The sequence below is a fragment of the Monomorium pharaonis genome, chromosome 6, assembly GCF_013373865.1.
Source record: "Monomorium pharaonis isolate MP-MQ-018 chromosome 6, ASM1337386v2, whole genome shotgun sequence".
NCBI classification, from domain to species: Eukaryota; Metazoa; Arthropoda; class Insecta; order Hymenoptera; family Formicidae; genus Monomorium; species Monomorium pharaonis.
The window spans coordinates 25,110,326-25,125,867 of NC_050472.1; the positions used below are offsets into that span (position 1 = coordinate 25,110,326).

Here is a 15,542-nt window from a genome sequence, read left to right on the forward strand (position 1 = left end):
AGAAATGGCCGCTGATTTATAGGCCACGGATTTATCGTTCGCCTAGTAAAAAGGGGAGCGACAAAAGGAGGCTAGAAAGAGACAAGCGATGGGTTATCGAGATGAAGGGGAAAATGGGAAACGCGCGTACGGGAAACGTGTACGTGATTGACAAGTGTCGTAGCTCTCGCGCATTCGAAAGCTGCCTGAAATACAGAAGAAAAATGCGTTTTCTTCTCTCTTGTCGATACAATTGTTTGGATACAAATAGTTTTCGAACGTGCAGGGTAGTAAAGTGATTTGATGAAAATGCAAATTATGAGAACAACGGTGAAGACAGAGAAACAATTTCCATAGTACAGGATCTTTTTCGTTTCGTTTCGAAACAACTATCCTCGCTTTATCTAAACGAAACGTTTCCCCGTGAAAGCCACTTCATTTTTATGTGGGTCCATTGCGCCGGCGATGCGTCACTGGAAGGAAAAACGTGTCGCGTGCATGAAACGCCGCTGCAAGCATCGGATCGCTTCGTTTTCGAGAGTATTTTAAACCCTGGCCGGTCATTAATACACATCCGCTCGGTGTATACCGGCTCGGGGTGAGGTCGCCCGTTACATAGCGCGCGAGTGTGCATCCACGAATGAATTATCGCCACGCTCGATGCAACGGGCACGAAATCGCCGCGAAACTCGTTCGTCTAGCCCACTCGTGCCTCCACTTGCGTACATCACTTTTGACCGCGTCCTATGAATATGTAAACGTAACAGCTATGGACGCAATAAAATTCCTGCTGCTTGTTCAGTGGAAAGGAGACAATCGACGTGGCAGAGAGGAATGGTATACGACTATACGAAAGAATTTCCATTCGTAATCGCAGGTGACTTGAATTATTTATACCTCACTGGTTTTATTGGTTTTTTTTTTTAAATTAGATATCAGAGTTTTAGATACACATAAAAAATATTTGGAATGTTATTAAAAAGTATACTGCAGGAAAGTATGATTGATTATCTACGCAAGTGTAATAACGAATTATTTTCTTAAAGGATGTGTATATTTTAATTGATGGTTAAATAAATTGTTAGGCAGAATTATTTCTTCAAATTTTTTTAAATTGCCATATAGATATTTAACGTAGATACTATAAAACTTAAGTATCTAACTAGGGAACACAGTCAAGTGTCTTTCGATTTTAATATAAACTTTGGATATATTAAATTAAAGTATAGATAAGAATAACAGATACGTATTTTTATATATTTTCTTTTTTGTTACATTTTAATATGTTCAAAACTTATTAAAATCACCAAAGCGCCGCTTAGAGTTGTATTCCTTTGTAAATATAGAATTTTGAAGTAATTAATTAACTTTGCTAACTTAAATTATCATAATACGACATTGGCAATATTATTCTCCGTACGCACGCATCTATATTGTAACTGGGAAACGAAAGAGCGAAACTGTTGCTGTTAGTTAATTTTCCTGAATCGCGACGAGATTCAAAGTCAAACTTTCTCGATGGCCCGCAGCGGTTGACGTTAATTCCGTTCGTCCTCACCAGGAACGAAATTTACACGTCGAGTATACCAGATGATTTCACCTAGAACGGCTTAATATGTTTGCCACGAATAATAATCCCTTTAGGGAACGTCATGAAACAGTAAGAATTGCGATTGAATTAATAACAAGAAGTGAAACAGGAATATTGACGTTTAATCAACTGTCATGAAATGTAACTTAAAAAATATATAATTGTTCGCTTTTATAATTAAATCATTAGCTAAATCAATAAAATAATTAAAGAGAAAGAGTATATTAATATAGAAGGTATTAAAACAGTTCGTATTGAAACAGCAAATTAAATTAATGAAGATATATTATAGTATATTATTTTAGAATCTTTCATTTTAAAATTAATTAATATTGCACATTATGTCATTTGGCCAATAAATTTTATTTATATCAATATTATACATTTTTACTTTTTAATATTATACATTTCTATTATTTTTAATTTATCTTACGTAAATGCAAATTTGATGCAAATATAAATTATTTGCCTGATTTCCATTAAATTTCTTTTATAAAAATTATTTTCTTTTACAAATTACTTTTATAATATTTTTATATTAGCTTTGATTATCAATATAATAATCATACAAATCACTATGTGTGGTTTCACGACATATGTGTAACAATTTGAACTATTGTCATCCGAGGCAAATAGTCGACGAATCTAGCAAGAAAGTGAAGACGTCGCGAAGTGGCCGATGCGACATGGGTGTCGAAAACGACCGTGAAAACGGCGGCCACGTGGTGAGAATAGGTGCGAGAGACGGCGGGCAAAAGCGGCACGGCGGACATCTCGAGTAGCTCGGAGCGGACAATCTCGAGGGTGCGGATAATTTATGCGCGCAATTAGGTGGCGGCGGGGGCCTGTAAATTAATTGGGAAGATGGTAGTAAAAGTTAATTTGGTAGGTAGCCAGGCAGTCGTTTGGCTCAGGTGGCGCGCGCGCACTGTGCACTCGTGTCTGATTTGGGAACGGAATTCATGGGAGGCAAGAACCTAAACGGGGAGAAACACTGAGAAATAGAACCCCGTGTACGTGTGTTTTCTAAATCTGCGGACGACCCTACTCGAGCATGAAATAGTATCCGTTTTATCATACGCGAGCAGACTCGAGTTGAATTGACCCTAGATAACTTTCTGCCTATGCAGGAATCTATTTCATGGAATACAAAAAAAAAATCTTTACTCGATCTCGTCTAGTTTAATTTAGTTTCTAATATTTACTACACTCTGTTATTTAGCAAATTACACGTAATCGCTCGTGTATAACTACAACTTTTCAAGAAAATCTAGATCTCTGTGCTTTAAAGAGTTTAAAGCAACGCGCTTTTATTTGAAATCTCTCGAGACTCTAAAGGAAGATAACGTCTCTAAAATTCTGAATGCATGCATATCAATAAGGGAAAGGAAACTAAGATAAAGCATGCGCGGCATGCTAACGCAAAGTGAGCAAAGACTTCGGAGGTAATAAGAAGAATACAAAGACGATAATGATGTGTTGAATGAGCTAAACATGGCACCGAACCGCTTTTATCGCTAATTGAATCTTTGTAAGTGCTCGAGCTAAAGTTATAAATTGCACGGGCATTTACGTTCTTCTTACGTCGCAATATTCATTTATCATATTCCGCAATATATTTCCACCCACGAAAATTATTGTCAATGTTAAACAAATGTTAAATGTACGTATCGGTAAAATGATTCCAACTTCTGTCTTTGGATCCTCGAGTTTGAGTAGATGACAACTTTTATAAGGCGCTAATTCATTTGGCGTCGACCAAATAAATGGTCCATAAGCCTTCATCGGAAACTTGATCTGTGTGAGCTTTCGTCCCTGATGTACTACATCCATCTTTCTTTAAGGCATTTCCCGAGATTTGCGAGTTAGCGAACGGAGAGATAGCGCGGGTCGGTCGATAGTGAATACATCGTTGATCCCTAGCGATGATATATCGACCATATTCGGCCCATCTCGCACGGTCGAATCCTTTCTGAGGGAATAAAGTACGGCGCAGACAAGGTGCCCGTGAAACTCTTCGACCTCTCTCCATTTCTTCGGCATCGAGTAGACCAAGAATTCATCTCGATCGTGAATATTTTTCTCATACATGCATGTAGACATGATGGGCACTGGAGCGAGATGTCTTTCTTCCATACTTTTTTACTTTCTCTCATCATTCCCTCCCTTCTCTATCTCTCTTTCTTTTTCTCAAATTATATTACTATTACGTTTTGCATAATAATGCACAATGATAAAAAAGCGGGAGGTATACACAGAGAACATTAAAAACGGAAAAAGTCGTGTAAAACAGCAATAATGGATGTCATTATGCATGCTCGCAAGGTAATTTGCAGCGATGCACCGGTTGACTTAATTGCTTTAATTTCCGGACAGCAGAGGGAATATTTTCCGGTGAAAGTCCTTTGTAATTCAAACTCTTAACTAGAATAGAAATTAATGCGACGAAAGAGAATAAAGGCGCTCGAATACTACTTTAAGACTCGCGAATTTGGCGGAAGACTGGCATAAAACACGGAGAAAGAAAAATTAAATTTAGATCATCCAGCGAGTTTTTTACAGATACGTCTCGACAATCGGGAAAGAAAAGATTATGAAATATAAAGAATATTAAGTAGACGCGACATTCTCAGAGACGGGAAAATGTATTCCTTTCTCTTAAAGCGACATATATAAAGGAAAATTATATACTTTGTAAAGTATATGAAAAGATATTAAATTTAAAAGTTAATAATGATTGATTTTTAGTAAGAAAGACTTTTTAAGCTTGAGAAATACTTAAAAATTGATTTGATTACTGCTGAATAAAGAAATGTAAGAACCGCAAACTTCAACACGACATCCTATAGTCATTGTCACTATATTACAACATGTCATAGTTATTGCTACTCGCTTTTTTCTCATCTTCAATTTTGTACAATCTTTCGTTATAAATTGCCATTAATCCTGAATTTTACGTAGTGACCGCGAGTGACACGTCGAAAGAAAAAGGTGAGCGTGAGAGTTGACAAAGTATGCTTCGAAGGTACTGAAACGCACCACTTCTTTTCGCGGCGCCGTGAACCGAGAACGAATGTAGAAACTTCAGAGCTGGAAACCAGGAATTCTGTGGGAGAAAGAAGGTGAGCGAGTAGATCGCGCAAGCACTGACAGAGAGGCGAGAAGAAATTTACGAAGACTGGACCCCTTTCATTGAAATCCTGGGTCTGGAAAACCGCGAAATCGTTGAAATAACGTCGCGGCACTGTACCGATGAAAATCTTGCGGAGACTCGATATTCGTAGCTCCTAAAAAAAAAAGGCAACAAAGCAATCGAAAATGACGGTCAGCTAGGCTGCACTATCGTTTGTTCCAATTTTAATAATTCGTGTTACAAATTTATGCGGTTTTCTACAGTCTCAAGTATTATTATTTTTACCTCCCTATTATTTGACATTTCTCAATATTTTCTTTTAATAATTAGCGATATAATTAAAATAAATAATTATATGTATAGTTGATTTTTCTACATATTTTATTATCATAAGAGTTAAGAGTAGCTAAAAGATTAAATAACACTTTTAAAATGTAATAAGAGAATTAAGTTTCAATTTTATATAGATATTTAAATGGAACAATATAATAATAGAACAATCTATAAAATTTAAACATTTTTGATAATGTAATGTATGTGACAAGGTATGTGACGTTATTCCCGCATTGCTTATTTAATATTCACGATTTTTCAACACATGTGTTTATTGTACCCTCCACGATTTTGGTCGCTTTTTTCTCGCCGTTTCCTTTATCCTCTCATTTCCTTCACTTTTCTCTTCCGCGAGAGTGCAAACTTTCTCTATTTGTTCTCGGTTCGTGGCTCGAGAGGAAGTGGTGCGTTTCGGTAGATTCGAAAACGTCGCGTCAGTTCCGCATGATTCCGCGCGTAACATCTCGTATGGCGCGAAATTCTTTCGCGTGCAAATCACGGAGACAATGCTCATTCGTCCTCGGCGCGCAGACGCATGTGCGCCGCGTTTCACATTTCGGTCCGGGAGCGTAAAGTTTCCGCGGGGATAATTTTATGTATATTTACAACGTCGCGTTTCGATTCCGCGAACTGTGAGCGAGAAAAACGATTACGAGTTTGCAGTGTGTAAACGTGTAAACATCGTTGCTCGACGTAAAAGTTATTTCCATTTTGGTTTGGCGAACGTGACGACGAGCGAATTAAACGCTTGTTAGAACGCGAGGTCTCAGCATTAAGTTTAAAGCTGCTGCATTATCCTTCCATAATTACGCACAAACAACAGATAATTCACCCTAGATTCGTATCGAACGAAATCGGTTAGAGATACGCGCGCAACGAGAGAGATAGAGAGAGAGATGTATCGTGCCTCGAAGATTAAGGGCTGCACGTTTCCCCGCGAACGATCCTGGTAACCCGGCACTTCCGCTTAAAAAATTAGCCATCCTTTCTTTACAAGACATTCCCTTAATTTCTCCTGTGAAAACAGCTTGCGTTTTTCCTCCCCCTCCGCTCATTACGAACGAATGAACGAACGAACGCCGTTCCCCCGGGGGACGAAATTAGTGCGGAGGATAATTGTATTCCCGCGCGCACGCGAATGTCCAGTTTGTCGTTGCTGAATGCGCGGGACACAGCGCACATTTATTTTCGCACGAAGCGAGCGCGCATGGACCATCGTGCTGCAGCCACACACCAACACCGCCGTTCCCGCACACACCGTGGACCGCATCTGCATCTGAAATTTACGCGTCTCTATGTGCCTGCCTTGATATCAGGCACGTTCAAACTTGTCCAACTTCTGTCGAGCAACCACCTCTCGTGGCCCTAAACTTCCGCGATGCGCGAGGTCCGTCCCCCGTCGCCGAAGTTTCATCTACACTTTGACCGTGGCTTGGTGCGCATTTGGCGCCAACTCTATCACGTCCCCCTCCCCCGGAAAGATACCCACGATGTGGTTGCGCCACACGTAAACCTGACGATTCAGAACGGAGGGATTTACACGCCCGCTGCTCGCTACGTCTCTCTACGTAGTAATGGTGTCGAGATAACGTCCGCGTATTCACCACCATTAGTCCTGCATTGTGCGAAAATATCTTACGTATACAGAAATATTTCAAGCACTTGTTTTATGCAACAGTTTTAGAAACATTTTGGAAAAAAGTAATTTAATTGTTACAGATAAATTCTTATTTGAGGGGATATTTTATTTGTGGTGTAATTTGTTATAGATTTACTTATAGAAGATATGCAATGTTATTACTTTTAATGCATTAATATTATTTGATATTCTTCTTTCGTAAAGTTAAATATAAGGAATGTACATAAAAATGCTATAATTGTTATTTCTTATAACAATTATAATAAGGAACTCGATTCGCGCTATTTTTTTTACTTTCTTACCCTCTTTGCATGTTTTTTATCCCTATTTATTTTCGCACCGGCTCAATTCAAGACTTCAACGTCTTTTTCTGGCGCTTATTCCGCATAATGATAGATCAGTCTAATATAACATAATTTTATTACCGCTGTACATATATATACCGTCCGATATATCTATTATCCATTAATTTTGTTCCCACTCTGCCAATTATTAGGGCTACCGCCAATTTGATCTCTTGGACAAAGCTCCGCCGCGTTCCGAGCCTTCTTATTGAAAATTACTAATATCCGGCTACGTACAAGATAGGGATTACCCCGGTACCGACCAATCAATTTGCCATGGCCCAACCCTCTTTTTATTCAGATTGGAATGGGTACGTGCAACATTCGTTCGTGTCGGAGGAGATTCCAACGAAGCGCGCCGCGCACGTAAGAAGCAATCCACTCTGGAAATGCGACGCGGTGGCCCACTTTTTCTGCACCTCTGCCTTCATCGTTTCGGTGCGGATCGCATTCTTCTCATTGCCTTGCAATGAGAAGGATCAACATCGAACCGTGCAAATGCAATTCAACCATCGCAAAATTTACTTCGAACAGAAAAAATTGTATTATCAACGAAAAAGGAACTACATTCCATACATGAATTTGTAAGATTTTTTTAATGATCGTATTTTAGAATTTTGCACTATAAGACAGATTGATGTAAGATATTTGAAGTTTTAATCGTGTATATAATTTGACAAGTTTAATATTTGTATTAAAAAACCGCCACCGTTTCATCATCGAGATATTAGAATTATTATCTATTATATATAATTTATGCTCCCAGCATGAAGGGGATGTAATATATATACGTAAATTCAATTTGGAATAGAGTAAAATAATTTATATAATAAAAAATTTATTTATAGATATTTTGCTCCTATCTATAAATTATTTAAATAAATTACATCCCCAATTCGGCCACCTCTGTGCATTTTCTCCCTTAGAGACAGGGAACAGAGGAGAAGGATCCTGTTGTCCGCGAGGAGGTTTCTTGCGAAGGTGAATTAAGTCGTAATGAAGTACGTAGTGAGAGAGCTTGGCTCCTGTTTCCGGGTAATACCTCTCTTTCCCCGAGGACAGGCTTTGGTGCGAGGGAAGACCAGAACTTTGTTCGGCAAAACGGTGTGTGTGTGTGTGTGTGTGTGTGTGTGTGTGTGTGTGTGTGTGTGTGTGTGTGTGTGTGTGTGTGTGTGTGTGTGTTTTGTGTCGCGCAGCGCAAAGAAATAGAAAAAAGTAGAGAGTAAAGAAGGGAAAGTTTGCGCGCAGGTGGAAGTATTTTTTAAGAGACGCTCTACGCGCGATTGATCCGCACGACCGTCTGCGTTCTCGCGGTAATATATTCTTCTCTTTAGATTTTTTTCTTTTTCTCTACGTATATCTCACCATTAATCGCGAACGAATTTAAAAACGCGTATATAACATGGAATTACATTTTATCATTCGTTTGTTCGAATGGCTCGAACAGTTATGAATTTCACCAGTTTTTCAATTAATTTTTAAAAAGTTTGCATGATAATAATAATAATAATTAGAGACCCTAATGACAGTCACGAAATGTGTGTGGCGTCCATAATTTTGATTAATGCCGTCATTTTTCATATTAATATAATACAGCTAATTTCAAATTTCAGACAGATTGACATATTGACAGATTATGTGGAAATTCTCTTTTCTGTCAGAGTCAAGAATTCTGGTCCTAACGCGTTGTAATTAAAAAAAATAAAAAGGGGTCAGTGATTAAATTCCGCGCTACAGCTATTTTCGGTTTTTGCTGGAAAATGGCCGGCATTACCAATCAAATCATTTTGATATTATTTCAAGATTCTTATTGCAGTGTAATAATAGTTGCAGACAACTGGTGTTGAAATGAATTCACTGTAATGCAATCCTTGTATTAAATTTTTAAACCGCAGCACTCATAATTTCAAGGGAACACAACTTTACAGCTAAAAAATTCGCACATTTGCTTGCAGATTCTGTATGAAATGTCAATAAAGTTCCAACTGAACTACAAAGTATTGCGTACATGCATTTGTGCGAACATTCGGTAAGTTCTCGCGGATGTACCCGGCTGAAATAGTGCGCCGTTTTCAGGCTACGTTATAACTCTGTTTAAGCATCCCGGCATTATTAGCGATAATTATTGTTGCGGCCGACCGCAGCGGAAAACGAGAGCTACGAGTTTAACCGGCGGCGGTAGGTGAGCAGATGTTCCGGCCTTCTTTCTGCCTTACACCGACCTATGTATACTTGTCTCGCATCGTTGAACCTTGACGCTATTAGCCGCCGCTGTACGGCGGCGAACGCGATTTTCATTAACCCGACCGCGCGGAATACCATCAATCCTTTTTACCTTTTAATCAGAACTTTTTACGCCGGCGTTGGCTCTTCAGAGCTGATGTCCTCTAGGTCGGATTTCTCGTCTGCCACTTTATGGCCACTTGCTATGCACCATCCGGACACTTTATTCCTCAGAATAAATCGGTATTATGGAACGCGTATTGGCATGCAACTTATCTTATATCCGGTACACTTCGATAAATCATGCGTAAAGAAATGGTTACTATTTGCCTTTATGCATTTATTCGTTGTATTTTTATGGAAATTCGATATGACTAGCAAATGCTTACAGATGCTTATATTTTTAAGGGCAGCTGATTTTGAGGCAATAGATCCATGAAATAAGTATGACATTTAAATATTATTTATTATTGTATTATAGCAAACATTTCTACATTATATTTGAAGTAAAATTTTGTCACAGATCTATTACCTTAAATTTAAAAGTTTATTCATCACTCACCGACCGATGCGCAGCGGCAGAGATATTCAGCAACGTCGCTACGATGATTCTGTAACAAACAAATGCAAAATCCAAATTAAAGCACGACAGAAAGAACATTCAATATTGAAAAAAAAAATACGGTTTGCAACTCTGTGCTTGTGTTTATTAGGTAATTCAAAATTAAATTTAAATTAAAACAGCTCGCGACTATTAATATTAGATGAGAGATAATAGTTACGGGTTAAACTTTTTATTTTTTCAATTATTTATGTAATCATCGTATAATCAATATTTTTCGAAAGAAAAGAAGAATTATAAAATTAAAATTGTGTAAAACTTTACGTGACGTTATCTTCTTTATAATTTATTAAGGAAAAACCGAATAGAAGAAAAACTAATAATTCTATGCAAATAATAAACATGTGTGAAGTTAGCATCTCAAAGTTTAGTATCTCATAAAAATACTGCAGAATTACTTGCATCCAGCATAGTTCTACAGTTCTTGATAGGTTTCAACAATAGTTCCGTTGAATTACGTATTTTAATTAAATTTTTATAAATGAGATGCTAACTTCCAAAATCACACAATAGAATCTCACCGTATTTCGAATATACGACCACAGAGAAGACTAAATCTATAGAGTTCTATCGTTTAAAGACATCCTGTCAATAGTTCTGATGATTTAATTAATTTAAAAAATTTTTTTGTTACAAAACATACGTATACATGCGTATACGTCTGCGCACATGGTTTTGGTGTAACTGGCATCTCAGATAGACAAAATTAATTAATTTAAAAAATTTAGAAAGTATTTTTCAACAACTATCCTGATGGAAAACTTGTATTTATAGGTCTAGACATGAGATGCTGTTCAAATATCGACAGTTCTATTTATTTTAACGCAGTTCTCATATAGTTCCGGACGCGTACAATAATTTTCTAAAAAGTTCCTGTGATATAATTAATTAAAACATTTTTTAAACAATTATTTTGCCCGAAAAACTTGAATTTTGAGGGCTAGACGTGAAATGCTGTTCAAATATCGACAGTTCTATTTATTTTAACGCAGTTCTCATATAATTCCGAACGCGTACAATAATTTTCTAAAAAGTTCCGGTGATATAATTAATTAAAACATTTTTTAAACAATTATTTTGCCCGGGAGAGACCGGAAGAGACGGGGAGAGACCGGGAGAGACGGGGAGAGACGGGGAGAGACCGGGAGAGACGGGGAGAGACCGGGAGAGACGGGGAGAGACCGGGAGAGACGGGGAGAGACCGGGAGAGACCGGGAGAGACAGCATCTCACGTTTAGCCCTCAAAATTCAAGTTTTCCGGGCAAAATAATTGTTTAACAAATGTTTTAATTAATTATATTACCGGAACTTTTTAGAAAATTATTGTACGCGTCCGGAAATATATGAGAACTGCGTTAAAATAAATAGAACTGTCGATATTTGACTAGCATCTCATGTCTAGACCTATAAATACAAGTTTTCCATCAGGATAGTTGTTGAAAAATACTTTTTAAATTTTTTAAATTAATTAATTTTGTTTATCTGAGATGCCAGTTACACCAAATCCACGTGTGCAGACGTATGCGCATATATACGTATGTTTTGTAACAAAAAAATTTTTTTTTTATTAATTTAATCATCAGAACTATTGATAGGACGTCTCTAAACGATAGAACTCTATAGATTTAGTCTTTTCTGTGGTCGTATATTCGAAATACGGTGTAATGCTATTATGTGATTTTGGAAGTTAGCATCTCATTTATAAAAATTTAATTAAAATAGGTAATTCAACGGAATTATTGTTGAAACCTATCAAGAACTATAGAACTATGCTGGATGCAAGTAATTCTGCAGTATTTTTATGAGATGCTAAACTTTGAGATGCTAACTTTACACGCGTAAATAATAATCATACTCACCCCAAGGTTGCTCTGCCGGGGCCCGATGCCCTTCCTGGACCTCCTCCTCCTCTCAGAACAGGCTGTCCTTCCTTGTCACGAGACACTCGCGAAAAACACTCGCGAAAGACACTCGCGATTATTGAAGTTATAATCGCGCGAGGACTAATTAATTGTAAAAAAGTCTTTTGCGCGTCACCCCACGTTTATAACTCCCACGATATGATTTCCAGTTCGAAGAATGCTCCGTGGAATCGGCACCTTGAGTCGACGAGTGCGGAAAAACACAACGGAACTAACACGAAACGTCAAGCACCGCGCAGAAGAATACAAAATTACAATCGTATTAAGATCGTAATTAAGAATTCTCACTATTTAGTGCCGTTAATCGTTTGCCGATGTTAGAAACGTGTAATATCTCAACTGGCTCGGAACCGACAGCGTCAAGCGGTTTTACCAGCGTTTAGGCGCGTCGATCCGGCTTAATTCACCTCGTACGCGAAGCGCACTTGGCGCGAGAACGTCGCAAGAAGCAACGCCTCGATGAGCATCCCATACTGTCGAGACTTCGAAAGTGCCACCCGGGTCTCTCGAACTAAGAAATCATTCTAATGCGAGTTATGCGAAAAATCCTTTTAGTCCATTTACTTGAACGGCACTCCCGAAGCAAACGCGCGACACGACGAGCCGGCTACGGTTCGTTTTCAATTCAGTCGGTCGGCACTCCCGAATCGCGTTAACGCGGCGCGACGAACCACAATTTTACGATCGACGACGTAACAGGTGCAATGGGTACAGTTAGCTTCCCCCATAGGCATTCAAGCCCTCGGGGTACTAAGCCCTCCCACCACGACAAGGTCGTACCCGTGGGAGGGAAGATTTCTGCTGAACATCTATGCAAATTTTAATTTGCTAACGATAATTGTATAGATATAATATCTATACAAATTTAACAGCTGTCAAAATTCAGTCGCAATGACAGCTACTCTTGCAACACGAAGTAAGCGCAGCGAGAGAATCAATCGGCATCGCGGAAAAGCGACAACAATAAACTCCGAGAAATGCGAGCAATCGATTTTACATGCCTTTTTTTAGATAGGATTTTGTTAGTAGTTTACTTAAACTGGAAAGAATGACAGTACATGAGAGATTGAAAAATAGAAATAAATAAATAAAACATAGTAACGTAAAATTTTTAATCTTTTTTTTTATAGAGAAAAAAGAAGAACTAACATAATAATAATACATTTCTTTTATGTATGCGATAGGCATATTTCCATAAATATTTGTTTTCTTAAAGATATAATAATTTATATTAATGTTTTGCACAATAAAATGATTCATCATTATTTTGAAAAATAACAATTTTTTCTGATACCAGAAAAACTTAAATATTTCCCATTGAACCAATTTATTAAATGTTGCCTCAAATATAAACTAATTATCAGTCGTTTGAACTTTTCAGTATTTCATGTAGCGCAATATTCATTTGTAACTCATTATGATTTATAACTTATACTATAGCATAGCTAAGTAAACATCCAAGCAATAATAATTACGAAATTTCGAAGTATACATTTAACATGCATTCAAACCATGTATCTAACAATTTAAAATAAAAATGCAAAATGCATTTTGATTTCTGCTCGAGAAGCCCTCACCCGGGAAATTCTATCACTGGACGTAACTTTTTACACAGTCCTAAGTAAAATACGGAACTTCTATCGAGAAGCCAACATTTCCCTCTCAAACTATCTTATTTACTCTAGGTAAATGTTATGATAATTTCTTAAATCCGTATTAGAATAAAAATTTAAGTAATTAATAATAGTTAATGCATTCTAATTTTTTAAATAATTAATTTAATCGAGATAACATAATTTTTGACATATGTAGAACAGCTGAATTCTTATTTTACCAAAATCAGAATTCAGCTCTTCTATATATGTCAGAAATTATGTTATCTCGATTAAATTAATTATTTAAAAAATTAGAATGCATTAGCTATTTATATTATCTACTTATATCACTTGTAAAATATTGCATTAAAATTTTAATGTTTAACAAACTCTCTACTTATGATTTTTAAATTAATCAATAACGTTTTCTATTTTGAATTTAAAAGAAAGCCTCTGCAATATATTGCACAATGAAATAAATACAATTTCTCTATCTCTTTACTTTTTTCCCACAAATCTCTAAAATTTGAAAAGTTAGGTGTAAGTTAGTTGTTTTCTATCTAGGTATATGGGTCCCTTTAATTTTTTGAAATTAAATGAAAACTTGCAATGAAATGTATTCCCTTTCTCACGTTTTGACTTTGAATTTGGGCATAATTCGACCAGTGTCACGATTTTGGTTTGTACCGCGGGTCCTCTCGCCACAATCCAATCTTCCGGCAGCTCGCACAGCTTAAGCCGTTAAGTCCGGCCGCAATTAATAACGCGGCGATGCCGGAAGCGTAACGCGTTTGGTGCGACAATCATGCCCAGTCGTAATTCACCATGACTTACGGGTGACGACAATAACGAAAGCTGCAATTGTTAAATGTCTTCATCTGTAAATTTCGTCATCACGCAATTTCATTCGCCGGCGGCCGGTCTGAGAATACACGGGTAGAGATAGAGTCAATCACGTGGACGCTCGCAAATTTTATTTTCGTCCTTTCCGCTCGCACGGGTTTTTCAGGCGATAAGCGGGCGAACGACCGGTAATTTCGTCATCGCCCCGTAATATTACCGTGTTCTCGTTACTGTAATCTCGTAAATCGTGGCCGTCAGTGTGTTACCGGCGTGGCAAAAGAGGGAAAGAGGAAGAGTGGGAGAGGGAAAAGGATGGGGGACGAGGGAGCAAGAGAGTGCCGTAATGCCGTCGTAGTGCCCCACCGGTCTTCCCCAGGATCGGCGAAATTAAATTTTCATCCGACCGCTTTGGCCTCTTCCCTTTTTCGATCCCGCTTCTATCCGCGCATCGAGCTCCTCTCTCTCTCTCGCTCTTTCTCGTCTCACTCGATCCTTTTTTACTTTTTCCCGTTTCCCCATCTTTTGCACCTTTCCTCCCGCCGGAAGCAGCGGCGAATACTACTTTCCTCTCTCCCGTATTTCTCCGATAACCGCTTTTCGTTCCGAATTTCTCCGCTCGTCGATCGCGCCCATTTTTTCAAATTGTGGTTACATTATTCGCATATGTCACTAAAAATAATTTTTAAAAATGTTGATATAAAGTACACATCTGATATTTTTAATAGCGTTTTACCCGGAGTTGTATTTGTTTGAAATTTTCACTGAGAATTGAATCAAAGATTCTGCCCTAAGTACAGCAATAACGAAGATCTTATTTCTCACGAGTTCACGGTGGAATAATCCATTATGTTCGGAATTGCGCATTGAGGCTCATTACGTTTCTCCTAATTTCTCTCCCTTCTTGGGAGCGGTTCGCTCTCCGTGTCCTTTATCAACATTCTCACGAACTAACGTCGCGTTCTGAATTCCATCGCTATCTATCGCGCGATCTTATTTCTGAAATTATGGCTGAATTATTCGCGCGATATATCATCCGTGATAATTCAAGTTACGACGGGAAAGAGAAAACGATTAACGTTCCGTTGTCGGGAATGGCTCTCGTACGTACGGAGATGGTTAAAGTGCAACGCGTGCGCAATAATGAAGACTTTATACGCGCCTTATAGTAATTCATTGTATTCGAAATTGCGCGTTGAGAGAGTCTATCATTACGTCTCTCCTAATTGTATTCTCCTTCGCTCCCGATTCTCGAGAGAGCAGTTTTCCTTGATAAGAACGGTCCACGTTCTTATCAACGTTCTCACGAATCGGGGCCGCG

General features: G+C 38.0%; 1 protein-coding gene and 1 long non-coding RNA gene across 2 annotated transcripts in view; one reads left to right on the forward strand and one right to left on the reverse strand.

Annotated features, from left to right (window-relative positions):
• The window catches only part of LOC118645953, a 170,845-nt gene extending 158,124 nt beyond the window's left edge, over positions 1-12,721 (reverse strand). Inside the window, exons 1-2 of the long non-coding RNA XR_004963591.1 lie at positions 11,724-12,721; positions 9,805-9,853 (exon numbers count right to left, since the gene is read on the reverse strand). This is a non-coding gene — a long non-coding RNA (uncharacterized LOC118645953). The remainder of the gene's footprint in view (positions 1-9,804; positions 9,854-11,723) is intronic.
• Positions 1-15,542, forward strand: part of LOC105837754 (protein rhomboid) — a 379,198-nt gene that overhangs the window by 194,676 nt on the left and 168,980 nt on the right. The window lies entirely within an intron of this gene.